The 27,726-nt window shown below is 37.1% G+C and overlaps 1 protein-coding gene across 6 annotated transcripts in view; it reads right to left on the bottom strand.

Annotated features, from left to right (window-relative positions):
• Positions 1-27,726, bottom strand: part of SOX6 (SRY-box transcription factor 6) — a 366,784-nt gene that overhangs the window by 291,906 nt on the left and 47,152 nt on the right. For 5 of the 6 annotated variants that reach the window (XM_085063213.1, XM_085063212.1, XM_085063211.1 and 2 more), the window contains exon 2: positions 19,472-19,542. The gene's annotated coding sequence lies outside the window, so the exon portion shown is untranslated. Of the gene's footprint in view, positions 1-8,071; positions 8,140-19,471; positions 19,543-27,726 lie in introns of those variants that run through there. The other variant, XM_085063216.1, reaches the window with a different exon arrangement.

The raw sequence follows: 27,726 nt of genomic DNA on the forward strand, positions 1-27,726 counted from the left end.
CAGGGCAAAAGCAAATCAGATCACACATCCAGATGTGCTTTGTTTTGTACAGGATGCTGAAATTGAAACTTCTGTCCTACCTGTATGTTGATGCCATTTGTAAAACTTGCCTGATCTACTACATCAAGTGACTCCTGCAGGCTCACCTAAGCTGGCTGGCTACTTTTAAACCACCCGGTTCATATTTTTAGAATTCAGATAAGAATCCATTTCCTTGTCCTACCTGTGTCCTTTCAGCTTATATCATAACTTCAAACTATCAAAGGCCTATCCAACAAAAATCAAGGAAAACAAGAACCAAAATGTCCATGCAGGACAAATTGCTCATGAAAAATATTAACCTCAGGTCACTAACATATGTTCATTTTTTCAGAGCATGTGTATCAACAGAAGTACAATGCCTTTAATTTAGAGCTCTACAGCAGAGCACATGCCTTGAATACTTTGACTCCTTACTGATTCACTACAGCACTTTAGCATAAGTTAATTATCAACCTTCAGCTGGACTGATGCACATCAGTAAATCATTCAGAACACCAAGACTGCCAATTCCTACTTATTCTGTGCAGAGTGATGCTTCAAGATCATATTTACTGCTTTAGGACTTCAAGCCTCATCTGATTTCCTGAAGGTGGATACTGGTTGTGTCACTTAGGGTCAGGGCTGTCCTGTATCCATAGAATCAGTCTTACTGCTCTGTTTTCCCATTGAATTTAAGCTTTTCAGATACAACTACTTGGGTAATACATCTGAAAGTATCTTTATTAATACTTAAATAAATAATAACCCTTATTGTGTGTGCAATGTGATAATCAATTCTTAGAACAGGTTCCCCTCATTTGCTAACCAACTCTACCTATGCATTTTAGTGTCGCCTGCCAGGCTCTCTTGCTTTTCTTCAGAAGACATGCTTACTGCATTAACCATGCTCTGGCTTTGTAATGTAGCAGGTTGTAGTCATGTAAAGGCATAAAATTGATAAAATGTAGTAAATTTTACTTGCAAAGTAATGGATTGATCTGTTATACATTCAACTTCCAGAATTCTGGGACATCTGCACTCTCCTGTTCCAGTCTGGGTCAATTATATCACACCCTGAACACATTCCTCATATAAAAATCTCACTATGCTGCAGAACTACAAGCAAAAAAGTATGAACTGAAACAAGTTTACTTCATGACATGCTGGCAGTACTCATGATAAAAAGTTTCATTTTCTTCAAGTGAAAAAATAAGTTTGCAGTCAAATAAAATGGCTTTGCTGCAGTCAATAAATGCAAGTCAATGGCAAATCAATAGCAGTGGCATAAGGTAGGTTGTGGGTATTTTTCTATCTTGGATATTCAATGAAAAAAATATCTCACAGTAGGTCAATATTTGATAGCAGATAGCAAACACATGTTCTTACTTATTAGAAAATTGTCTAACCACAATGAATTTTATTATCCAGTTCACTTTTTCCATGTGTTTTTTGTGCTTCTCTGTCTCATGCATTTAATGCATTCTACTGAAAGAAACTTGGTGTTTAGATGCAATCATACAGAGTAGCACATAAAATTTTCCGAAACTAATATCCCAAAGGTATTAAGAACACACCAAAGGACAGGACAAACAAACAAGTGGCAACTTTCCACCCAGCTCAGAGTTCAAAGGAACAAGTATTGAAAAGGTAACCCTCAAAAAACTCAAAAATGAAAGAATATATTAGCTTTCCCTAACTTTTTTACCCGACAGAACACTTTTGATCCCTTTCCATAAGTTTACCACCAAGGACTACATTTCCTGGATTCAGCTATTTGCTCAGAGGGTGAGGCAGCTCCACTCCTCTCCCTGTCACCATAGCACACTGAAGCTCTACTCACAACTGTTAAAAGGAGGAAATGGAATCATTGAACAAATGGGTTTTTAAAGAGCAATCTGATCTTCACTGGAGCTCTAGGCTTCAGAAAGACTACACAAAAAGTACAGTTAGTGGATTAAACTTTTAGTCAGTTAGCAAAGTTCTGTTCATACTGTTTTCAGCAGAAAACCTCTTGTATTTTAAAGGATCCTAAAAAAGAAAATTTAAGTTTAGCAACAAATGAGAATTCTCACTTGAGTTTTAAAACAAGTGACTTGGACACTGATGAGCACCGCTGCCACAAACTTGCAGAAAGATTTAGACTCTTGAATTTAACTGGGGGGAATTTTTCACATATTCCAGCATTCCATAAAACTTCTTACAGCTACCATGCCATCTTCAAACTTTTGCCAAACCTAAAGCAAAACCCTGACAGAAATCTGCTGGGATCTCTGGCAGAAATTACTGTCACAGAGGTCCTGGTAGGATCTACTGTCAAGGTTGTCTGAGGCAGGTATCTGAAGCATTCCCTAGATATGCACAGTGAAAGTGGTATTTTGAAACTGATACTGTGGTTATTAAGTCTTCAGATACTTTAGAAGTGCTCTGGAATAATTTACTTCTGTGGTCAAAAGCTGAGACCACTTTTAACCATGCAGCTACATTTACCCTGCAAGCAGATTACTGAGACACAAAAATTAAAATATGCAGATGAAGCATACAAGACATACAAGGACTACAGCAAATATTTCTCCCTGGAGACTTGCCAGTGGAAAATGTTGCTGGCTTGTCTGTTTCTTCAAGAGCATGTCCAGCAGATCCCATCTACTGTAGAATGATATGTTCTCACAGACAGAAAAGGAGAAAACTTCAAAGCTATCAGTCAGGGCTGACTACAGAGAAGAATCCTCCTACTCAGCTGTTCTTCAGAATCATCTTTCCAAGATGTAAATATGAACAAAACATTAACTAGAGAATTAATGAAAATAACTCTGATTTACAGTCCATATCTGATTTACACACATACCTTCTATTGTAAGAAAACAAGCCTTGAGAATTATTACCCTTTCCCTTTTTTTTCCTACCTCAGTAATTACACAGAAGCATTGCTAAAGGTTGTACCAGAGAACATTCTAGCTTTTGTGTGTCCAATACCACTTGATAGAACAAATCAAAGATGTAAAACAGTTTGAAATTAATTGCTTTAAAAGGCGACACCTTCATGTTGTAATACAGAATAAGACAAGAAACCTTAGCTGGAAGGAATTAGGGAGCAGCCTTTTAAGTCATGACTGTACTAACTCACGGAACTTATACAAATTTTTCCTGCTGGCAGAGTTGCTTTGCATTCTGGAAGCAAGAATAACACAGGAAAAGTCCAATATGGACCATTAAAAATGGACAGAAATATGTGCATGTGCCAGTAACACGTGGAGACAAATAGTGCAAAGAATGCTCAGATGATATTTGACTTTACCAGCACATGACAACAGACTGCATTATATTTAAAGATAAGAGCCAGGATGACATGTCTAAGCTTCCAGAGCTCTTCATGTTACTGTCTCACTTAGCTTCTAATATCCATCTGGAATTAATGGTAAGCATCTCCCTGTACAAGTGTAAAAATAGGAAAAAGAAGGAGCATCTGCATATTTGATCCCATGACACCGCTGACATTTTACCAATTTTATGAGATGAACAAATGAAAAGGGTGACCTCACAAAAGTTGCTTTGATAGAGTTTAGAGGTATAAAGCTAAACTTAGATTAGGCAAATCAAAATTATTCTATTGAACTTGTACTGGTAATACTGAACCCCCTCAGAAGAGGTTAATTTATCCTGTATGTTAAATACAGATGTATCCCACTGAAAAAAAAAAAAAACCAACAAAAAAAAAGCAACCTAACTTATAATTTCTGTATCTTTGACCACTGTCAAAATAAGATGCAAGAGAGGATTCTCAGAACTCTATATATGAGTCTCTGTTCCTAACTGGGACCGGTGAGTAAAGCCATCACTTTCCTCCTTATAATGATCTTAAGTCTATTATTAAAAAAATATATCTATTAGAAGCCACTCAAATATCATGGTGATGATGGCAACAGTAGATACTCAGAAATAGTTAGCAAGAAAGTTAAATAGGCTTATGGACTGTTACAAAAGTGCTTTTCAGAGTCTGTCATCTCACACAGAAGAAATTACAGAGTGTAAATGTGGAAAAAGAAGCAAAAAACTAACCTAAGTGGAAAAGAGAGTTCATTGTTCCATTTTCCTCACAAATCAACATTTTGAAATAACACTTGGGTATAGAGATCCTTTTCTTTTCTCCTGCAAAGTGGCTATTATTCATATTTATCTGAAATCTATCAGGTCAATGTGAGATCCATTCAACAGAGAGCATCAGAGAAAGACATTTTGGAGGGACATCACTTGTTGCATGTTCCTCGGTTTTAGCTTAAGCCAGTTGATCTTCATTCTGCTCTCTACTGGGTATTCAGAGAGCCAGAATTGGGCTTTATTATTCCAGAAAGCCACACATCCCCTATGTATGGCAGAAATTTAATCTTAATGGATCCCACAGCAATTCCATCAAGATACTAAATAAGAGCGAAAAAAAGCACAGGGTTGTCAAGCACTACAGATGAGAGCTCTGGGAGCAGAGAACTACTCATCCACCATGTGTCACGGGCTTTTCAACATATTTCCATCTTTCCCTGGGATTAGTTGAAGAATGGAAAGGAGATTTTGGCAACCAAATATATGCCTCTGCTTAGAGAGAACTAAGCAGAATGAGGACGGATTACTTCCCTTATTTCATGGGCAGGAAAAGTCATCCATCAGAATGACAAATGCAGTACCTTTGTAGGCTCACAGCCATTCTCTGAGCAATTCAGTGGTGCTATTGTGAACTCATTGCTACTTTCCTGTTAATCTGCTTTTTTAAAAAAAACCACAACTGCTGAGAGCACCAATAATAATAACCAAACATTGTGCAGAGACCTTAGAGCAGCCTTCCAGTATCTAAATGGGGGCTACAAGAAAGCCAACAAGGGACTTTTTATAGGGAGATATAGTGACAGGACAAAGGGGAATGGCTTTAAACTGAAATATGAGAGGTGTAGATTAGATGTTAGGAAGAAATTCCACTATCAGGCCGGTGAGGCACTGGCACAGGCTGCCCAGAGAAGCTGTGGATGCCCCATCTTGGAAGTGTTCAGGGTCAGGCTGGATGGGACTCTGAGCAGCCTGGGATAGTGGAAGGTGTCCCTGCCCATGGCAGGGGTTGGAATGAGATGGGCTTTAAGGTCCCTTCCAACCCAGGCCATTCTATGATTTGAAGACCTTAAAGTATAAGTAGGTTGACTCAAAGTCCAGAAGAGGGACTTTTTACAGGAATAGCACAGAAGGCCCTAAATGCCAGTTTGTGTTTGTAGGACTGCCTATGTGAATGGATCAGACAATTAAAGAGAATGGATTGCGTCATGGGGATCCTGAAACAATGAATGACCAGACCTAAAGAGAAAGCAGAAGTAAAAAAGGAATTCTTATGCTTGCATCAAGAGCTATGAACAATTCAAGGTACAAGAGATGTTAAAAACCCCATGTGGAAATATCAGGAAAGAATTTCAATGCTGTTGAATCAGGGATTTTTTCCAGCTGAGACAGAAGTGCAGGAGGGGAGCGTGGGCATTTCAATTTATAAAAACATTGAACTTTATGATCTTTATTGCCATATTAAACAGAAACTTTAGTAACTTCTTCAAGAAATCTTTTGTGTCAGAACACTGTAGATTAATAGGATGCCCAAACTAATCTGGGAGTCTAGAAACAGGACTAAGTGGATATTCTCAAAAGACTGCATTTCAATAGACCTCTCATGCACTGGAGCTTGGATAGGAATATAATGACTACTCCACTTCATCATCTAATATCTGTTAAAGACATTTAAATACTTCCTTAGTAATATTACTTCCTCCGGTTACAACAACTGCAGACTGAGACGTCCTGGGAAAATATTCTCTTATCTATAGAGCCTCTGTTTTTCTGTTACTATGAAACTTCTGTCCTTCATTAACATTCAAATCACCTTCTTTCTCTGCAGCTGGTGGAGAGGCACTTCACTTTTTTGTCCTAGCAGTGATATAGCAGAACCTTTAACCAAGAACAGGATGTGTCTGGGATCACCTTTAGAGTTTAAAGTTTGTAAACTCTTAGGTTTTTTTAAAATCTTGACAGCAAAACAGAGAAACTGTCCAGGAAATAGCTGTAATTAAGAATCATCATTTTCTTTCTTTTCTCCCTTTTTTAGAACTGTTGTTTCAAATGTACTGGCCTTAAACCCTGCATAAGAGGCTATTCCACGAGATTGTTCTGGTGAGACAAGTATTTGTTTTCTTTAAAAAAAAAAACCTCAAAAGTAATTCTGCTTTCCCTAATACCAAATAACTTCTCCCTTCCACTCACAAAAATACTAAAAATTGTAATCCTACATCTTTGAAGAGAGAAAGAACACTTTAGAACAGCAGAATTCAAGACTTCTTTCAGCTTTGTTAGCCTTAGAAAGTGGTTTTGCAAACAGACTTTTGCAACACTACCAAAGAGATTTTTGGTCAAATTTGGCAGAGAAATTAGAAAGCAAGTTTGACTCAGCTAAGTAATCTAGTTTTCAGTGTAAAGAGCTAAAGGCTAAAAAAGTTCCTTTTAGTAATATCACTTACCTCCCCTGGACAGAATTACATATTTATAACATATTTCAGTGACTTTTCATATGCATTACTGCAAGGGTAGAAATATCTGTTTTAATGGCTCTAGTCAGTTATTTGGGAACTCCTAACCTGAAGGTTAAATACCAATTCTCAAAATTTTTGAGCATTATCGACAATGAATATTAAATTGTAAAGACAAAGTTTAATATATTAATTACAAATAGTTTTCCACAAAATAAAGTTTTAATTTGCAGCTGGATAAAACACAGAATTATTCTAGATCTGGGAACTTATATTATACAATGTATATCTATGGTCTGTTACCAGTCAATTTAATTTAATGTTAACTTTTAATTGCCAATTCTATTTTTTAACTGCAAAAATAAGTCTCTTTCACTCTGTTTAGTTTGTAATACTGCATTTGTCACTAGTCATTAATGGTAATATTGTGATTATATTAACAATGAATGGTCAATCACTTTTTACATCCCTGCTGTTTTTCAGTTTGTAAAATTAGTGCAACTAATTAATAGCAGAAGGAAGTTCTTTTGGTGTTCACTTAATTTTATAGTTCCTAGTTTCAAATAAAATGAAAATATTATTTGAATCAGAGACAAGATTTTTTAAAAGATATCTTAATCTTCTTTCTAACATTTTTCTGATTGATGTTGACATTCATTGGTCAAATTCTCAAAATTTATTAAGGCTACAATGTAATTAACTTACTAAATCTGACCTAAAACAAAATTTAAAAACCTGTCATATTTTGAAAGCAGTAACACTGAACTGCTGCATTCAAGACAGTGAAAGCATTTCTTTGATGAACACTAAATGCTCAATTGTGCTATATGGGAAATGTATGAACATATCTCACAGAAAAAGAGCAAAACAAACAGATTTTTTTTTCCTAGCTATATAGATGCAAAATTCTCTAAAATTATGATTGGTTAAAGGGGTTATTTCTACAACTGAAGCTTAATCTGGAAATAAGCCTTTGGCACAATAAAAAGCGTTAAAAAGGGAAGAAACGTGTAACTAGAACATGCAGAACCATGCTCCATTGAAAAGCAGCAAGACATTTCCTATTGGGTGTGGGCAGCTTTGGAGTTATCAATATGTCAGTAGATTAAAATTGCCCCTACTGAATCATAATACAAGTAGTAGCAGTTGTTACTACTACTACTGTATTTGTAACTGTAATAATTAAAATCACTGTTACAGCCATTTGTGGCTAATCCCTCTCTTGGGCACCAGGCTTTGCCATCCCTTCTATACAGCTAAAAAAAATGTAAAATTATCAAAGGAAACAAAGATGAAATGAACTACTCAGAACCATAAAACCAGGAACAACAACCACAGGTCAACCTGCCTGGACACAAACACTGAATGACCTTGAAGTGCTTGAATTTTTTGGCTCATGAAAACTTATGCATACAAATATCTTCTCTCTGCTCTCAAACTGGAGAGAACCTAAATGGCCACCAAGAAGAACATTTAGGAAAAATATATCAGAGCACAGTACTCACCCCAGAGCCTGGAGATTGGCACTAACTCTCAAGGAGAAACAAGTGCATGGAAGCCGATCCCTCCCAGCTTTACCAAGTCAAACCACCAAATCAGCCTCCCTTCCATTTGCAGGTGCAGCTCCCCTGAATGCTAATGTCGATCACATGTGCTTACAAAGCAAAGAAAATTCCCCTAAATTTCACTGGGCAGGACAGAGCAATATTTCAGAAAGCAGCTGTTGTTGGTAGCGTTCAAGTTTATTGGCAATCCTTATAAAACTACCCCCAAAACACATACTGTATCTGATCTCATGTTAAGAAGGCTTTTCTCTAAAGAGTATTGAATCACTTTAATGTAGATTCTAATGCTGCCTTACTCCGCTTTCAAGGTAGCCAGTAAATTCAGCTTTACTACAGTACTATAAAGATGTGAAAGAACTGTAACAGCATCTAAAAATGAGCTGTTGCCACTATACTGTTCAGTTTAGAAAACTCTAAACAGAATACTGATGAAAAATGTTAATGATAGTTTGCTTAGTTGCCAAGAGAAATGAGACAAGACAATTCACTATATTTTTGTTATAAAATGTAAATTCTAACATCCTAAAGAATCTGCCCCAACTCCAAGAAGGACTAAAAGGAAGATCTAAACAACACAGTATTTCAGTAATTTAATTTTTACAAAGAGCTATCCAGCAGCCATACTTACATAATCAGTACAATCACAGCAAAGATCTCAGTATTCACAGGATTTTAAATCCTGCGAAGTCCTGTCTATTGCAACAAAGTACCTCAAAGTACTTAAAGCACCTTGCTAAATTAAGGCCTGAATTGTTGCTGTTGAGCAGCTAGCAGAGTAATGAATGCATCAGTTCTCAGTGGCAAGAAGGAATGACCTTTATTGTTTTGATTTCATCACATTTATAGAGTTCTCAAAAGTCACCCAGATTGGTCAGTCAGAAGCTTTCCCCCAGGCCTGATTAGCCAGGCCTGCACTGCCCAAGTTCTGGAACACTATTCCAAAACATCCAAACTTTATCTTTATTTACAAAACACAAGAAAACCTCTCATGAGAAAAACTGTGCTAGCCACACTGAATCACATATGTATATACCTCTGAGCAGTTTGCATTAGATCACCAATACAGTCTCAATAGGCACCATAAGTAGGGAAATTCAAAATGCACCAATAGTGTCAGGGGAAGTTTAGGTTGGATATTAGGTAAAGGTTTTTCCCCCTGAGGGTGGTTGGGCACTGGAACAGCTCCCCAGGGCAGTGGGCACAGCACCAGCCTGCCAGAGCTCGAGAAGCATTTGAACAATGCTCTCAGGCACATGGTGTGATATTTGTGGCTGTGATTTGTCCTGTGCAGCGCCAGGAGTGAGACTCGATGATCCTTGTGGATCCCCTGTAACTCAGAATACCCTATGATTCTGTGTGAAATGTTAAAAATGCCCCCTGAGCCTGTGATCCTTTACCTTTGAGGCAGTGTCTTGTCTCCTTTATCACACCCATGTCTCTGACCCTCAATTTCAAGAGTGAAAATGAATACTGTCTTTCTTGGGTGGTGACAATGAAATTATTTTACAGCCCCAGCCCTTCCCCAGACTCCATAAACTAATTCCACAGCATGACCTCAGTTCTACAACTCATAAATGGCACAGAAGGTACAGAGAAAAGGCAGAAAGGAGAGGCACTGTATCCCCTGGCATCTCTGCATGGCAGCTGGTGAGACAAAACAAAAAAAAATCAGATCACTGCCTAGAGAGTCTATTGGCAACTCTCAGTTGCATCTGGGAACAATGACCCATCAAAGCTAACTATGCATTGTTAATATCCCTACCTAATCCAGGCAACGGGAAAGGAAAGTACAAAGTGCCCTAGCAAATCCTACAACCTTCCAACTCACTCACATCCTCATTTTCCTGAGTCTGGTAAGCACATAAACAACCATTATTACAGCAGCTTCCCCAGTGCTGCCATAAACATCATCTGGGGCCAGGCTGGGGGTGAGGGTGCATTCACTGCTGCCAGAAGGTATTTATTCCTTATTTTCACAAAATACAGAGAAGCCAAGGAGGTCCCATTTCATGCTTCCACCTCACCAGTCTAGGAAGAAATTAATGTAGTGCAGAACTTCCCTGCAGTGAAATACTTGGGTCTGGGAAACGTGTTTCTGAGGGCTGGATTATGATTTTTGAGATACAGAATTTTTGAGCTATTGGGTTCTAAGCCTGCACAGTCTTAAGCTTGCAGCTATTGGCATGTTTGACATTTTAAACTATGAAATACCAACCTATTTTGAAATTGTCCAAATCATTAGTTGTGGAATTTTCCTAGCACTTCATGAATACCACTGTTAATTGGGCAATTAACTCGAAACTACAGAATATGCTGTGATGGCATGATATGATATAAGCCATGTAAAAGAAGGAACAGCCAAGCAACTCAGTATGTTGAAAGATATTAATGAAGTGGCAAAATCTGCCAGAAAAATAATAATGGGTGATTTTAACTACCCCAATATTAACTGGTTGAATAACACATCTGTACATGGTTTGGAGAAGCAGCTTATTGATACTATAAATGGCTTCTTTTTGGAGCAGCTCCTTCTGGAGCACAGAGGAGGAGGAGTTCCACTCAGTTATTAATTTGTGTGTGTGTTTGTGTAGAAAGCAAGCATGGGTGTTCTGCTAAGCAACAATGGCCATGGGACAATGAGTTTGAATCTCGATGATGAAGCATTTCAAGTGGTAACCAAATAGTTAACGGCAGGTGGGTGGGTGAGGAAAAACCCATGAACAACAGGCATCTCAAAGGGATGGCTGTTTTGGAGGAAAGAAGGAGTTTATTCACACACAGAAACAAAACAGCAGAATTAAAAAGAGAAGGGAGGAAAATATAAAAAAAAGAAGGTAGGTTAGAGTGTTTCTGGGGTAAAGGACAAGAATCTATGAGGCCTTAAAAAAACAGCTCCCTCTGAATGCATGAACTGTGCCTAAATGCTTTAAACAGGACATTATATTGATTATTGTTATAACTTACTGCTCAATATTGCACAACATGAAACAAAACCATAAAGCAAACTATGGCAATCAGAATCTATAAATTCCAATAAAAAATTACAGGAAGAGAAATTTTTATTTTTCCATAATTAGGTAATTATTCAAGTTGACCTGCAAGGAAAATGCATACATATTATCTATTGTACAAATCTGGAATAAGAATACAGCTCTTGCAATTGTTTTGAGAAATACAGCAAAAAAAAGTAATTGAATGTGTATGGTTATGCTTCCCTCATCATCCTCTAAAAGTTACAGTTCTGTCCATAGAAAAACTTCTTTAGTAACAAGAGATTAAAAACCAAGTAACTAACAGAAAATTTATACACAGGCATGATGGTAAGAGTCACCTCCCAGCTATGATTATTTAGGAATGGCACTGCCAAGGATCAGAAATGCAGCTTGTTTGTTTCTTTCTCACATTTCTAGACCTGAAAATTTAGGAAGATATTAGGTTTGCATAATGGATCAGAAAAATCTTGAAGTGGACAGAAACAAATATCTGATATTTCAGCGGTGAGTGAATATACCAGAGTTTGCATCAAACAGACCTTTGGGAAAAGATTCCTTTCAAACCTATTCCCACTTCTCACCAACACAGATATACCGTCAGGCTTTAGTGAACACAGTAAGGAAATATATGGACTATTTGTTAGGGTGGGATGCTTAATGAATAACCAATTAAAGAGGCAAATATCCTGGCAATGATAAAAAGTTGCCCGAGCAAGGGAGGATAAGAGAGTTCTGATAACTGTTCCTTAGTGGATATGGGGCATGGAGGAGATTCAGTTGGGTAAATGACTTTTCAAAAATTTATATTAAAATCAGTATCCTGTTGGAGGAGGAAATGTTCCATAAAATTAAGACTTTCTAACCACACTTTTAAAATACTGGGTTAAGAAGCTGCAAAGTGACATGAAACCTTGTGTTGACAAATAAGAACTTTCACCTTAGATAGAATAATTTCAGCTATTTAATTTCACTGCTGGATTTTACACAAACTATAATCACTTGGTAGAGACAGAACAAAGAAATACAATGTTGAGAGTACGAATACACCCTAAACACATACAAAGAAAAGAGAAAATGTCCTATTTTAAATAAATTGATAGTGTGTGTTCTATCAAGGTAGGGTGTTCTAGTCTAAACTATATCTCAGAAATACAGAAGAAGTAAAAATGAATTCATGGACACCAGAGAATTTTTTAGTAAACCAGGTAAATTCTGGAACATTTTAATTGTCTCTGAAAGGCAAAGGGCTGCCTAGTCTGATGTTCATAAAACTGTTGCTGAAATAGAATCAAGATTTAATATCACACACTTTGAAGTTAACCACATCTCTGAACCCTTATGCCTGCCACAGAATCACCTCTCAAGTTTAGGTAGTAAGTTATGAGGTTTGGAGGCAGGGGGGAATTTTTACTTCACTTTCACCTTACTAAGCTTGGCTTCAGATTCTTGAGCTTTACCCTGATCGTTCAGCAGATCTAACTCTAGTTGTGTTGTATCAGTAACCAATTCTTTTTTAAAAAGTGTTCTATGCCAAACTCCTAAAGCATTTGAGCAGAAAAGATATGCTAAAGTAGGAATTCCACACACACAGCTACTTTGCTAGCTACTCATTCGTCCACCCTGCTGCCCTACAAGACTTCACATCTTCTGCAAGACCATGTGTCTCAGCCCCTGAAAACAAGAACTTTGAGTGAAGTTTTGCACTTTGAGAACTGTTTCATTGGGAAAGGCTAAAGTAAGTGATAAAACCCATGTAACCTGCTTTGTTTTAGCATTGGAGAATTGGATTAATTACTCCCTGGGGCTTTTTGGATCCTGCAGGGAGCATCATTGAGACCAAGTTTCAGAGCCAGGCTTATATTTACACAATTAAGTGTAACCTTTGAATATTTTATGATGCACACTACTAAATCTATGACATGTATGTATTAAGAAGAGAAGCTGCTCCCACTTACTTCAAATTTATTTTGTTCAATGTCTTGTTAATGTAGATACACAAAAATATCAATTCCTCATCACTGTGCATGAAATTAAACCACTCAAAGTAAAAAATTAGCATTTTCACATTATTTGTATTTTAATTATTAATGAAAGTGCTGCCAAGAAGAAAAAAAAAAAATTTATGGAAAATTAATTTTTTTTAAATGCCTTTTTTTTTTAAACTGACCTTTATACTTTATCTTATCTTTAATATCTTAAAGTAACATTTTTAATGTAGGCTTCACTTTGATCAGCTCTTTTTAATTAACTTTAGAAATGTGAGTGTTTTACGGCACAGTCTTTATCAATTTTTTTTTATTTAGCTATTAACACTTATGTTTTACCTTCAGTAAACCATTATCAGATTTCTATCGAGTCAGGCTTTGGTATATACCAAAGATCTTGATACATCTAGCAAGCAGTTAACCTCTTACCCTGCTCTCTCCTGTAACTGTGATTATGATGAATGAGTGGTTAGTTCTAAGCAATTCTGTTTTATGTCAATAAATGAATCAAACAGTCATTGGTATATGTGCATTAGGAAGACAGAGAGAAAATGAAGCTGTCTGTGGACACTTTATAACCCTCACCCTTTTAAGTAATATGATTTGAAAAGTTAATGCTGACATCGACTGTTGGTATTGTTCATCCATGCTATAGAATAAGACATTCTTTGTGTTATTTACAGAAAATGAGACATACTGTATATAATTTATTACCCACAGCATGGCTTAAAGAAAATTCTCTTTACAGATTTCCTAAGATACTGTATTGTAGTTACTAAATTACCTGAAGCTTTGGGTTTTGATGAACAACCAATTCTTCTAGAAATACCTGGGCTCTGCAAATAGCAACCCCTGGCTGAAAACCTGTCCAGGAATGGACTTGTGCAAATACTTTTCTTCTACCTTCTTAGTTGAGCTTCTTAACACAAATATTTCCTATTCCTCTCTTGCAAGCAACACATGCAACTTCAACAGCATATAGGACTGCTTGGATGAGGATTTGCATTTTATTGCTTAGCACTTCTGCAAAGGAGTTTTTAGACAGCAGATGGATCTAGTGCATTGCACGGATCTCATCCAGCACACATATGGAGCAGCAGTAGAGCAAGGAAGCCTTAGCTTATAGACACAGCATGGCAACCCTTTGGGAAAAAAAGCATTTCTAGCAGCAGCTTCCCTAAATGGTTCAACTTCATCAGAAATTAAGCAAAGACCACATCTGTAGCCCCTGCCTTTGTGCAATGAGTCAGGAGCCACGTGGATGGTGCTCTTGCCCACACTGGTATCCTTGCTCCACCAACTGCTAAAGAATCTTAAAGCCTGAAACCTCTTGGATTTATATGAATTAAAACTACTATTTTGGCTATTTTCTCTTGTGTCATACATTTCATTTTTCATAAAGAATTGAAGATTTCTGTGCTATGCTAATATATCAAAATCCCAAGAGTAGTTTAAGTGCACTATTTTTTTATTATAAGAGAAACTGTCCAAAATGAATACAATGCTTTCACAATACAGATATTCTGTTTTGCTATCAATTTGTTTATTTATTACCAAGAAAGGGCCTGTATAGTTAACAGAGAAGCAGCCAAAACAATGTCTGCTGCACTCAGAAGGTAAATGGGAGCTCAGATAGGAGCACAGTTCTGTGCCAGCATCAGGCAACAGACTCTGCTTCTATTGGAACTAGAAGTCCCCAGGTGACCTCACACAACCACACAGCATTCAATAAAATCACACAGGGGAGTCCATCAGACATCCCAGCTAGAAGCACAGGCTGGGGAGAGAGAACTTCAGATACTGACAAACAAAGAGAACTTTTTGTGTTTGAGTTCTGGCCTGTCCTTAGCAGAGGAGTGGCCCAGCCACCTTTCCCTCTCCTTGAGTCCTTTTTCCCACACCTTCCTCTCTTCAGGTACAACTGTAAAGCTCTGGATGGATGCAGCTATGCACCTATCAGATCCTCCCTGGCAAACGTGTTTGGGCACCAGGTTTTAGCTGAGTGCAAAGAAATGTTTTTCCCACTTCCATTTTCTTTCTACTCAGCTTACTCTCTCTTAAGAACATCTAAAATATGTGTATTTAGGAAAGCTTTCCCAGACAAAAAGACTCTTCAGGGCAGGTGTCTTCTATTTATTTATACCACAGGTTATATATAGAAATTAGTATCTTAGTAGAAAATTTGCGTGTTACAAGCCCTACATAAAACACCAAGATGGAGTTCCACTAGAAATCAATTTTATATTCACCATTTCTAAAAGAAATCCAGGAAAACAGAGCTTCAAATTGCTGAGGGTCTACTGAAATGATGGCTCAAGCAGGTCATTTTATATTGCCACGTCACAATGTTAGAAGGAAAGGAGGCAGAAGAGGACAAAGGCCTCTGACACCTCCAACACACACTTGCCAAGAAAGGTATGGATGTTGCAGCAAACAGAGATTCGAGTTAAGCATCATTTTGCTTTCTTAACAGGAACTTTGAAACACCCAACTCGTTATAGAAAGGGGTATGTGATAAGCTGCAAACATCTCCTTGACCAAAATGCGATTAACAATCCTGTCTTACGAGGAGGAAAATGGAGACCCATGTTTTAACTCTTCAGTTCAGTATATTGCTTTTCTAGAAAGTATAGACCATATATTCACCCAAATATAATTACTGTAATTCAGTAGAACATCAAATGTCATCAATTAAACCCATAAGGCAAATAGTACAAAAGATATATAGTCTTCATTTGCTCCAAATAAGCTGTTCTTGGACTTCCCTATACTATTATTAACAATTAAATAATTTTCTCCTTTTAAATAAGCTGATACAAATACAAAGCACAAATCTGTTTGTCAGATGTTACATGGTGAAAATAGAAACATTCCAAATTAAAAAAAAAAAAAAAGTATAAAAGTTGTCTTAAAAATAAGATTGGGGGGAAAATATTAAATACTGTATTTGAAGCACAGCATTTTTCTATTGGTATGCTGTTTGAAGTGCTTGGAAATATAAAGTTTGCCTACCCACAATGTCAGTTTTGCTGTGATAGAATGTGTGTGTACGTGTGGGTTCCCTAAGTGCTTCTGGTTTTGCTCTCAAACCTTCTTTGAAAAAAAAATCCTTTTATTAATTTTTAAGGAAATTTTATTTTATTCCCAAATACAATTATATTATTTTCACCATGTTTTCAATGCAGGTTTTTCCCTCTAGAGCTCAAGACACTGAAGTTTCATGGGCTTTAACACCCCTCATTTCAGGTTTTATTTTACTCCCTGTCAGTGTTTTCATATTGTAGACAAGTCACAATAAAATGTTTACACAGAAACTGAGCTGCTAGTAAAAAGATATATCTAATTGCTCATGTACAAGCAAAATTGGTTTTAAATGCTGTGTTATTAGAGGACATTTATTTTGCCATCTATATCTTTAAATAACTATTGCAGTTTACTATGGGACAAACCTACTTGAGAAGAACAATTAAATAAATTAAACCACGTTAAGACCACATTCTTGAAAAAAAAAGTAACCTTTAGTTACGACAATTACTCTGTGGGCATAAAACAAAAGCACAAATGTCACATTTTCCATGAAATTTACTTTGGTATGAATCATCAATCCTGTTTTCTCCTGAACAAAACTAGACAAATATGACCAAAAAAAATCCCAAAGTCACCTGAACTGGATGATCCAAGTAATTACATGTTACAGCAGAATGCATCTATGACAAAACTTTCAAAAATTTGAGGAAAAAGTTATTATAGCCCCTGGTTGAAATAGCTTTGGTATAGACTTATAGCAGGATTTAGCTGATCTTGCTGTATTCCCATATAAAAATATGCACAGTTTCAGAGATCAATCTTCCTAGCACTGATCTGTACTCCTTCCCTTTGGAGTATAGATCAAACAAACACACTATAAAAACATGCCCAAATATTATAGCAGAACATGAAAAAGGTATATTCTTCTCATTAGCATTTTTTAAATACTTCTTGGAATTGAATCTTCTCAAAACTCCTTATATATGCAAACGCTTTGTCTTCCATGCCAACCCCCAAAGCTCCCATCTTCTCCTCTGCTTAGGGCCTATTTGTTCAGCCCCAGGCCCGGGTCCTGCTTCCATCACCTTCCATGGTCACCTCACATGAATAAGTATTTGCAGAAATCAAGTCTTTAAATGGAGAGGTACCTCAGGTCACAACCCGTCCTGTTAGTCTATTTTATTAGTCTCATTTATGACACTGTACATATTGCTGTTATTGCATGGTAAGAGTCTGTATCTGCCTAACTCATGGACACAATGTTTGTAAGTTTGGAGAGGTGTAACAGAGATGATTTAAAATCATGATTTAAACCTGTATTACTCTGGAAGGTACACTTCGATGCTGTTCTCAGGATATGAGGAAACACGGGGCTGAACCCATCAATTGCACCTCCCACATTTTATTTCATTCCAGTTTATGTGAACTTAAGGTTTGCATATGTTTCTAGACACGTAGTGCTACACACTAAAATAAGTCCTTTAAGCAGAAAACAGTCAGCACAGTGCTGGCTCCTCCAGATATCCATGTCACTGTGATTGAAGTGTGAGTTGCAGAGGACAAGAGTTGTCCCAGGGCAGGCTGTGGCTCACCATCTCATACAGCCATTTACTCAGGCTGCTGAGCCACATTCCAGATCTCATGGCCACACTAAATCAGGTGTCTTAGCTGCCCTAACAACTTTCCCTGCCACAGCCAGTGGGCAGTTTTGTGATAAAAACAGTACACACCTCTCACAGAAGTTTAAATACTTACTTGATTGACCTAAACACAAGTACTTTGCAAAGTACTTTTTTACTTTTGCTTACCACAGCTTTTTGTTGATGTCAGCCAAGAAGAACAGGACTCAGGCCAGCAGTCCACAATATAATTACTGAAGCCCTTTTTATGTTTGTAATACTACATGCAGATGAACTAAACAGCACTTACAACTTCTCACCCAAGTAGCTTGGTACACAAAAAGTTCACCATGAAACAACCATTGAATTTATTCCATTGCTTTGCTTGGAAAGTGTGCTCCGTATTGAGGTATAAAGAGGTACTGTTTGTATAGACTGACATATTACTATTTCCATTTATATGAAGAAAAAAATGAAGAAAAGAAACTGATTGCTTAAAAAAAAATTGCAGTAGCAAAGCCAGAGAGAATATAGCAAATTCCTCACTCTCAATTAAGTAATCACTTTATATTGCCTTCTCAGAACTATTTTTCAATGATAATGTTTGTTTTTAAACTGTTTATCTTATTTGGTAATATTTTCTTTATCTATGACTGACAATGCTCATTTAAAAAATGCTGACCTGTAAATGAAGGAAAGTGCAAATAGAATAGCAAAACCATATGTGAAAATGAACATTTGTAAAGAGAGAGGGTTAGGGAGGGAATTGAACACATTTCCATATTGAGAGGAGAACTAGCCATATTTTTTCTTTGATGAATGTAGTTTTGTGAACATCTTTTCCCACAAATGATTGAATAAATATTTATACATAAACTATATTTGTGACTTAAGAGAACAAGCTGCACAGATTGGTTTCATTTATACTACATCATACAGGAGGTATTGCAATAATTTATATCACGCCAAGTCTAAGGTCCATAAGATTTTCCTTATTATACTTGACTAAAGCCGAGGACTATCCAAAACAGTAATTCTGAAAGCTTTCTATTTGTTGCATGAATAACTATCTTCCTCCCAGATCCTCTCCTCTGGCTTTCTCTATCTCAAAGCGTTTCTGTTTAGGTATAGTCCCATTTAATGTATTTGAACTTGGGCATACTCTGAAACATGTTCTTGAGCTACAGCCTGAGTGACCATGGTTTTTCTGCAGCCATAAAGGTCAGCTGTCTCCAAGGCATATAAAAATGTGTTCCTAGTTCAGCAGATGCTGGTCATCCTAGTGTTTCCTCAATAACACCATACAGCCTTTGCTCTAAAAGTCCTGTCTGTCTTGAGCCACAGCCCCAATTCTTTTGAGAAATTATTTTCATTGCAAAAACATGATGCAGTGGTGTCATTAGCAAGTGCCACCATTGATTACAGTGTTACTGTAAGCAACACTGTTCTCCCATTATTGTTATTTTTACAAAAGCCAAAATAAAGCTTGAAGTAACAGTTACATTTACTGTCAATTCAGCATTTGTAGCCCCTCTGAAAAAATGAAGGATAAATTGGTAGCAAAAAACCTACCAAAAGTTTAACAGCAGTTAGGTCAAATTCTTGCTAAAACATGCTAAAACTGCAACACAACAGTGACATTTTAAAATTGTTTCCATTCCCCATGTCAAGAGTATTAGAAAGATGCACATAACATGGAAAATAATAAATACTTACAAATACACAAGAAAATCAGCCCCAGCTCCCAGAAATCACTGGTAAGTTGCTTTTGAATTCATGAAACTGACCTGAAAATATAAAAGGAAAAAAAAAAGTTGAAACAAAAGAAAGCCCAGAACTGATAAATGTTACTTTTTTATTATTATAAAATAGTTATGATTTTTAACCATGAACTGAATAAAACAGAACACAAGACTGTTGTCACGCTTTCAGCCAAGTAATTTACACAGCATTTGTTTCCAGGAAGCCAATACCAAGAGAAACAATTATTTCATTGTTCTGCATCTCACACCATAGCAACCCAGTCCATTATGGCTTCTAAGAACTGTCATAAATGCAAGCACGGTTATCTTTTAATAAGGAAAATAGCTGTGAGGGGGTTTTTGGCTTGGAATTTTTGCCCTTTTTTATGTTCTCAAGTGTTACAGAACATTTATTACTTTTTTTTTTTAATTTAAGTAGTTTGTTTACAGCATTTCTCAGTTTACCTGGTGTAAAATTATTGTTTAGGTGCATTTAATTGGAATCCATCTAAGGCAAAATTTATACAAAGAAGAAATTTTGTTCTCCTATGGTCTAGATCCCAGTTAGAAGCTTAGCCTAAGTACAATGCAGTCACTATAAGGCATGATTAAATCCAACATTCTTTTTCCTGCATACCCCTCAGTTCTAGTTGGAAAGGTAACAGATGCAACTCAAACCCACAGAGCTCGCCTTATAAAATTCTTTAACTAGCACAATGACTCACTTTATGCCTCTAAATATCCATGGTTTCCTCTCTCCAGAACCCCCATGCATTAGAAGGTAGTTCAGTAGTTTATTTTTATTGTTTGGTCTACATACAGCACATTTTTAGTTCTTAGGAAAACAAAGAAACTTTGTTGCACAGCCCTTGTTTTCTTTCCAAAATGTGAGGATGGATATGGGTAACATTAAACTGAAAATAGTAATGGAGCCTGAGCAACTAGTTTAGGTCAAAACCTTTTTGTTCTCTGGGAGCTATCTGATTAATTTGCAGTTCATAAAACAGTGGGTGTAAGCTCAGTTTAAAAACATGTAACTATATTTAAAGATGAAATCGTCATTTTTGTTAGCCCCCAGTAATCTTTAAGAAACACCTTCCCACAACATTTCTGTATCCTAAAGTGCACCAGCCAGTACTGCACAGTGCCTAGAGACAAGGAGAGAATACCAAACTTATCTTGATGCAGAATATCCTCCTTATTTCATACACCCACCCTGAAGTGCATATTATTCATTCCAGCCAAGCCCTCCCCCATCCTGAAAGTACACATTTAATTGTGTCTTCTCTCCTGTAATACCAACAGAGAGTCAACAAATCTCATTTGCTCTATCAATGCACTGTTGTTATTATATATTTTAAAAGCAAGTCTGAATCTCATTATCAGCTGATTTATGCCATTAGTGTGCTTTGGAGCCACCAATTAAACAAGGACAGTGGTTCATAAGGTCACAGTTAATTAATCTGAAAGTATAAATACACTTTAATGCACACCACCTCATGTAGAGAGTTTAGGAACAAAGCACCAAACCTTTATTCTGGGCAAGCAATTAGGGGGAAAGGTTAAATATACAAAGTTTTAAACTTAGCTTTAGCACTCTGGTAATCTACCGGGGAAAAAGTTCAATTTGGTAAAACATCCTACAAAATAATATGAATGTGAAACCTTGATTTTTCCAGCAACAGTGCAAGTGAAGGAGAAGGTAGAAGAGGGCTAACTGCACCCAGTGATCCCGAGCAAAGGAAGGCTTGCTGCTCAGATAACACCTCAGGACTGTGAATCAGCTCCAGGCTTATCCAGTACCGAGCTGGGCAGGGTGGGGAAAAAATGCCCAACCCTAAGGGGCCCTAAGTTCATTCCAAATGAACTCATTTCAGAGTGATCTGTCTGTTGCATTTAGCAGACTGGACAAAATTGACTTTTCCTTCAACCACTTTGCCTTAGTAAATTCAATAAAATGGTGTAGTCAAGGAAGTGTTCAGTAATACCCATAGATAGCAACACAACCAGAGTGCAAGGGAAATGCTGAAAAACAGTCAAATTGACCAGAAACAGTTATTCACAGCGAAAATTCACGTATGAGGTATCTAGAGTTTACATGGAAGAAAACACCTTTTTCTTACTGCCTTGACTCATTTTACCTCTCACAGTTCTCTGCTCAAAAGAGAGACAATCCAGCTAACACACAGGCACACAAAAGTAAACCACATGACCTAATTAGATGGAGTAGCTGCTAACCATTTTTTTCTTCTTTTACACCTGTAGCCCTATGTTCTATGGGCTCCATTGCTTTTATTATTTTTAGCTGTCCAAGTACTTTTTCTTAAACTGAACATAAGCCCTATTTTCTCATCCACGTAGAAAACCTTCTGCCCATCAAATACTAACATCACAACCTTAATAAAAAATTTCCGTCAGGTATATCCTATACAAATCGCATAATTAAACACAAATTTATTGCATAAATAAAGTAGACCAAGGACTAACACCATACAGGTCAATAGTTGTCCCATGTAGACTTTTATACCTGTGTCTTTTATCAAAAAAGGAAAAAATTTGCATCATGAGTTTAAAATGTTTGGGAAGCCAGCTCCCATTGATTTTGGGAAGACAGACCTAACCCTTAGTCTATTAGCACAAACCATTTACATTTTCACTTTAGACATCTCAAGCTGGCCTCCAGGTGACCACACAGGTGAACAGTTCTTGCATAAACATATACAAGAACAAAGCTATCTTTAATGCATTCTGTTGTTTTAATTGGTACAAATCCCACCAGAAACTTCACTCAGATATTTTACAGTTTACATGTTTTCAAAATGCCTGTAATTTCTGCACGTTTGGAAGGTTGCTACCATCCTCATCAAAGACTTGCTCTCCCAATGCCACTATGAAAGGGGGGAAATAAAACTGTAAGAGCAATTTGGGCTCTGATTTCAGGTACCTTTGCTAAAGAGCTAGTAAAGGTAAGCACTTCTCATCGACCTAAGACAATTACACAGTCATCCAACAATTGCACAGAATCTTTCAAAATAACCCAATTTTCAAAAAGCTGCACTTTTGCTCATCTTGCAAGCACATATTGACACCAAGAGAACACTGGGCATAAAACAGATTATGGACATCACTAAATGACAGTAGGACTTTGTTTACCCTATGCATTATGAACCAAACAAGATTCCATAAAAAGCCAAATGTCAGTTATTAAATAGTTGTCTTTTCACCCAGTCAGTTCTTAATAATTCCAATAGGTCTCAGTCTTCAGAACAAAAAATTTCATTGGTTTTGGAAAGCAGAAAAAGTTTACTAATTTCAAACAATCCTTAATTAAAATATTCTGATTCTTCTAACATAGAGCCTCTACAGGTAGTGTGTATTTTCTGTGCACAGTCACCAGTGAGCATGAAGGAAGCCTGGAAGCAAAAAATGGAAGCAGTTATTTAGTAAAAAGCATGGCATCATGTTATATCATTTCAGAATGTGGCCTATCATTGTGGGCTGCTGGGACTAAAATATGTATCATTTAAAAACTGTTAAAAAACTATTTCCAGAATTATAGCATGATGTGAAATGAGAAAAAGGAGTAATACAGAAGTGAAACTACACATTTAGGGCCTGAGTCACATAGCAATTTCACACCCCAAAACGTGCAATATTTCACAATTAAAGCATCATTAATGACCTCTGTCTAGACACAATCACAAAAATGAAGGAGGCAGTAGGCTGATTGTAATGAGAACCTTTGAACTGGATTTCTAAAAATCTTCCTTAATTCAGGTAAAGGGCACAGTTTCAAAATGGTTCAACGAAAAACATTTTACTTACATACAGAAAATTCTTCACACGTGATCATTTTGAAACAGGGATGCAAACACAGTAATTAACCACTATGAACAAATTCCTGCTAGCTTCCCTTTGTTTCACTTCTGTTCAAACATTCAAGGATTGTATTTTACTGCTTTTTCTGGCTTGTTTCTTTAAATCTCTACTCTTCTTCATTCTATGCATAACTAACAAAATACAAAATCCCCAAAGAAATAAACAAACAAAAAAAACTCAACCAAACCAAAGCAACTACAACATTGTTTCCCTTTCGCTTTTCATTTTAGAATAGCCCCTTTGCAGTGATCTTCATTTGGAGTTTTTGCTCCTTAACAGAGATTGCAGTCAAGTGATCCATTAAAGAAGGAATCAGATCAAACCACCTGTTCCACACGTGGTCATTTGAAAACATGTTGCATCACAAGGAGGTAAGAACAACACCACAGTGTAAAAATTCGTCTCCAAAGCTCTGCTTTTGTTACAGATTCTCTGTTCAACCTTCAGCAGAAGTTGCTTTGTGCTTCTTAGTTCCTTATACACAAAAAGGAGCTACTATTTCTTCCTTCTGTAGCAGTGATGCTTTACAATTCTACACCCCAGAAGCTGTGATGTTGTTATTACAGAAACGAGGCTCAAAAGAAGCACCCAAAATAGGCTACATCTCCACAGCTTTGCAGGGAGATGTGAGCTCACTCTGCCCACACTTGGAGATGACTGGCCACAAACCCACTCTAATCCAGTTTAGCTCTGGTTAGCACTTACGTAAACTACATGACTTCCAGTTTAGAGCAACCTCACATCTGCCTACAAAAAACATGTCAACATACACATACAATGATGGTGTTTCTGTAAACTACCTCTTAAAAAAAGGAACCCCATAAACATCACCACTTTTGCCAAACTCCACAGACAGTGGTTCCCTGTCTTTCCCAAAAGGGTGTCACTCGGTAGTGGCACATTACCTGGCAGTGTTACATTATATAACCGGAGATAAGAGCTCCTTATCATGTCTTCTGTAACAAATAATTGTGTTATTGTGTAAATGTCTTCAACAGGCAACTCAGAAAGGTTTCCCTGTTGTCTGCTTGCAGAGCTATAAAGCACCCAATCATTACAGGATGTGAGCACAGAACACAAAATATATGTAGTATCACTTCATAACATAGCATCAGCTTAAGTCTAAAAAGGATTTTCATGAAAAAAATGATTTTGATGGAAAAAAGTATTGCATATCTCCAACAACTAATTTAAATGTATTATTATATCTACCACTAAAATTACACTTGAAAACACCAAAAACATCTAATTCACCGTGCAGATGAAAGAAATACCTAAATATGCATTTACCCTTTCATATAAAAGGCAGGGTGCTAGCATTCCAGATCTGATAAGCTCTGTGTGCATACTTTCGAGCAGATAAGAACCACAAGACATACACCACACTGCTTGGAAGGCTGAAGGGAGAGGAGGAACTCCAGTTATAACTCATCAGCTGCAGACAGCAAAAGCCTCCTCTGTTGCCCAGGGAAAGGTGGTAAATGCTGCTGGCTCCCTGCTCCCACATCAAGGGACTCAAGTTTCCCCAGAGCTCCTGCACAGCCCACTGCCACTCACACGGTGTGCTGAGACACAAAAAACACCTCTGAACTCCTGGGGAGCTACACGGCGTTTTCACAGCCACAGGCTGGGGCGTTCCTCATCAATATGACTGAATTAAAGAAAACAGAGGCAGCTTTCACAACAGGCCTGCTTCTGTAGCATTCACATGTGCAGATGCATGTGCTGAAGGCACTACAAGGTCAATTAAGCCCTGAATGAAAAGTTACAGCATGACAAGCCCCAAGAAGTATGACCAGGATTCCAAACCCAAAAAACATCCTTCTAACAGCACCACATATTGGAAGAGTAACAAGTACAGAGAGCTTTACAGCTAATCCAAACTGCACTTCCAGAGTCACTCTCTACACCTGGAGAAGCTGAGGGCTGCAGAGGCTTGGAAGTGACACCCAGTGACACCACAAGGAGACTCACCTTTGTCACATCCCTGTGGAAACCAACCACACAAAGACCCAAAGGGCAGTGCTGGCATTGACCTGCGTGATAATATTTGGCCATTGCTTTTCTCTTCTCTCTCTGGGCCTCAATACCATTTGGAATGATAGCTTTTTAATCTCTTCCTATGGCTGTACAGGGACTTGCAACTCTAGCAGGGTCTCGTGGCATGGCTGTAATGCAGTGTCATGAGGGTTCTCTGGATATAACTTTAACACAAAATAATAACATTTTTGTTCATTATATAATACTATCTTTATGCAACAATACACGTACCAGGAACTGTTAGTTTACCACTTTGATGTAATTTTTCTTGCCAAATTGTACTAAAATTAAAAATACTTTCAGTAGTTTTTGGCTCTCTTTTTCTTTTGAATACATAATGTGTCAGGTTCCCTTCTCTTTCATATTCAGACCGATGTCTAAAATAATTTTGCTGAAGAATTGGCTTACTGTGTTTAAAAGAGGGTATGTTCTTTCAGCTCGGTCATATGACTGAAAACAACAGTATAAAAAGTATAAAATATTATTCAAACTGTAATTCACCATGCAGTTAGGTCTCTTTAATGAGCTTCATGAGCTCTGGATTGAACTAAACTGAAATTCAGTTACACAACAGAATGGAATTGCATTGATTTGTGATTCAAATCAACTTCTGTATTTACAGGTATCTATTTATCCTCCACTTTTTTACATCTATTACCAATACATATTTTTATCTTTTATATATAACTGATGACCACTTCTGGGCAAAAAGAATAGGTATTTCTGGAAAGAAAAATAAAAACAACTGCCATGACTGTATTTTCCTTGCCCAACAAAGCACCAAGAATTAGGTAGAGCTGAGAACACTTGGATAACACGGGAGGTTCTGAGTCACTGAACATCACTCAGTGCCTGATGCTGTTGCACTCAGGCCACAGAAAGGGTTTAGGATACATCTCCACCAGGTTCTTTCATTGCACTTTGACTTAAACACCTACTCAACTCTACTTGTGCTACATTTACCAGATGCAAACTCCTTGGTACAATTTTTTTTATAGTGTAACACCTACATATGCATAGACAAGGCTTGGAATAGTAACAGGAAACTAAAGCCCTTGAGCAAAGATATATTATATATATCTATATATCTGGGGGGGGCAGGGGGAGTGTTAACTCTGAAAGCCCAGTTTTACCATTTTACCACTATTTCCAAGAGTTTGAAATGGTAAGATAGCTGAAATGTTTAGCTGATATTTTAGAGATATCAACAATAAAACGAGTGCATGGCAACACATCACCATATTTAAAATTCCAGGATAATTATACCATATAGCACCTGGATTTGAAGGTTCCCTGACAGTTGGAGATTCATCCTGCCACAACTGTGGTGCACTTAAACAACAAAAAAAATAGAGATTGGTGGTTTTGATTAAATTTCAAGGGAAAAAAAAAAGAGGAGAAAAGCAAAAAGAATAGAAAAAGGAAAAAAGAAAAAGGAAAAAGGGAAAAGGAGCTAAGTCAGCTGCACACAAACTAACATTTCTTTCTGGCACATCTATTTTGTAATATTATGATGTAAGTGTGCCATTTGCTCCCACTGAAATTAGTATTAATCCAGACAAAATATTGGGGTTCTGTATTGGAGAGTCCCATGTAACTGAAGCTAAGATTTTTCAAAGCTAGTTAAGTAGGACATAAAAATCAATTAGAAGGCCTTAAGAATGTCTGCCTTCAGGTCTACTTCCCTGGATTCCCTGAGGGACAAAACCTCCTTACTACATATCCTGGAGTTTTCTTTCCCTGAAACCCTGAAACATAATAATTATAGCTAAAATCCTTTTTTTTAGCTAGTGGTATACTAACTTCCCCTCTCAGCTCCCATTTTTTAAATTCATTTATCCTGACACTACAATCAGAGAAAAGGAGGTCCAGATGCTCTAATTTTCATTTCACTTTAGAAAAATAAGTAAATAAAATTTCTTTCTTCCAGGATCCATTCAATTAGGATCCCACCTTACATATGCATCCTCTGTGAGAAAACTGTTTCCAAGTATGTGGTACAGAGTGCCACAGCAAGGATATTGCTTTGTATTCTGCCCAAAGGACTCTTCTATTTGTGATTATCCACAATTATCAGTCCTGAAGATAATTAACTCTCACCTGCTGGACAAATAAATCACACAAAAAAATATGAACCACATTATCTCATCAAGCCCTCAAAATAAAAACCTTTTGGCCTCCTTTCAGTGTCTCCTAAAGCATGACTACTTCATTAATTAAAAAAGCAAGAAAAAAAATTGTGTTAATTAAGGAAAGAGTACACCTTGAAACAGAAATTTGCCTTCAATGGTAAAGCTATCAGTTTGATAA

The sequence above is a fragment of the Lichenostomus cassidix genome, chromosome 5 (genome assembly GCF_008360975.1).
Source record: "Lichenostomus cassidix isolate B80296 chromosome 5, HeHo_3.0, whole genome shotgun sequence".
In the NCBI taxonomy this organism is placed as follows: Eukaryota; Metazoa; Chordata; class Aves; order Passeriformes; family Meliphagidae; genus Lichenostomus; species Lichenostomus cassidix.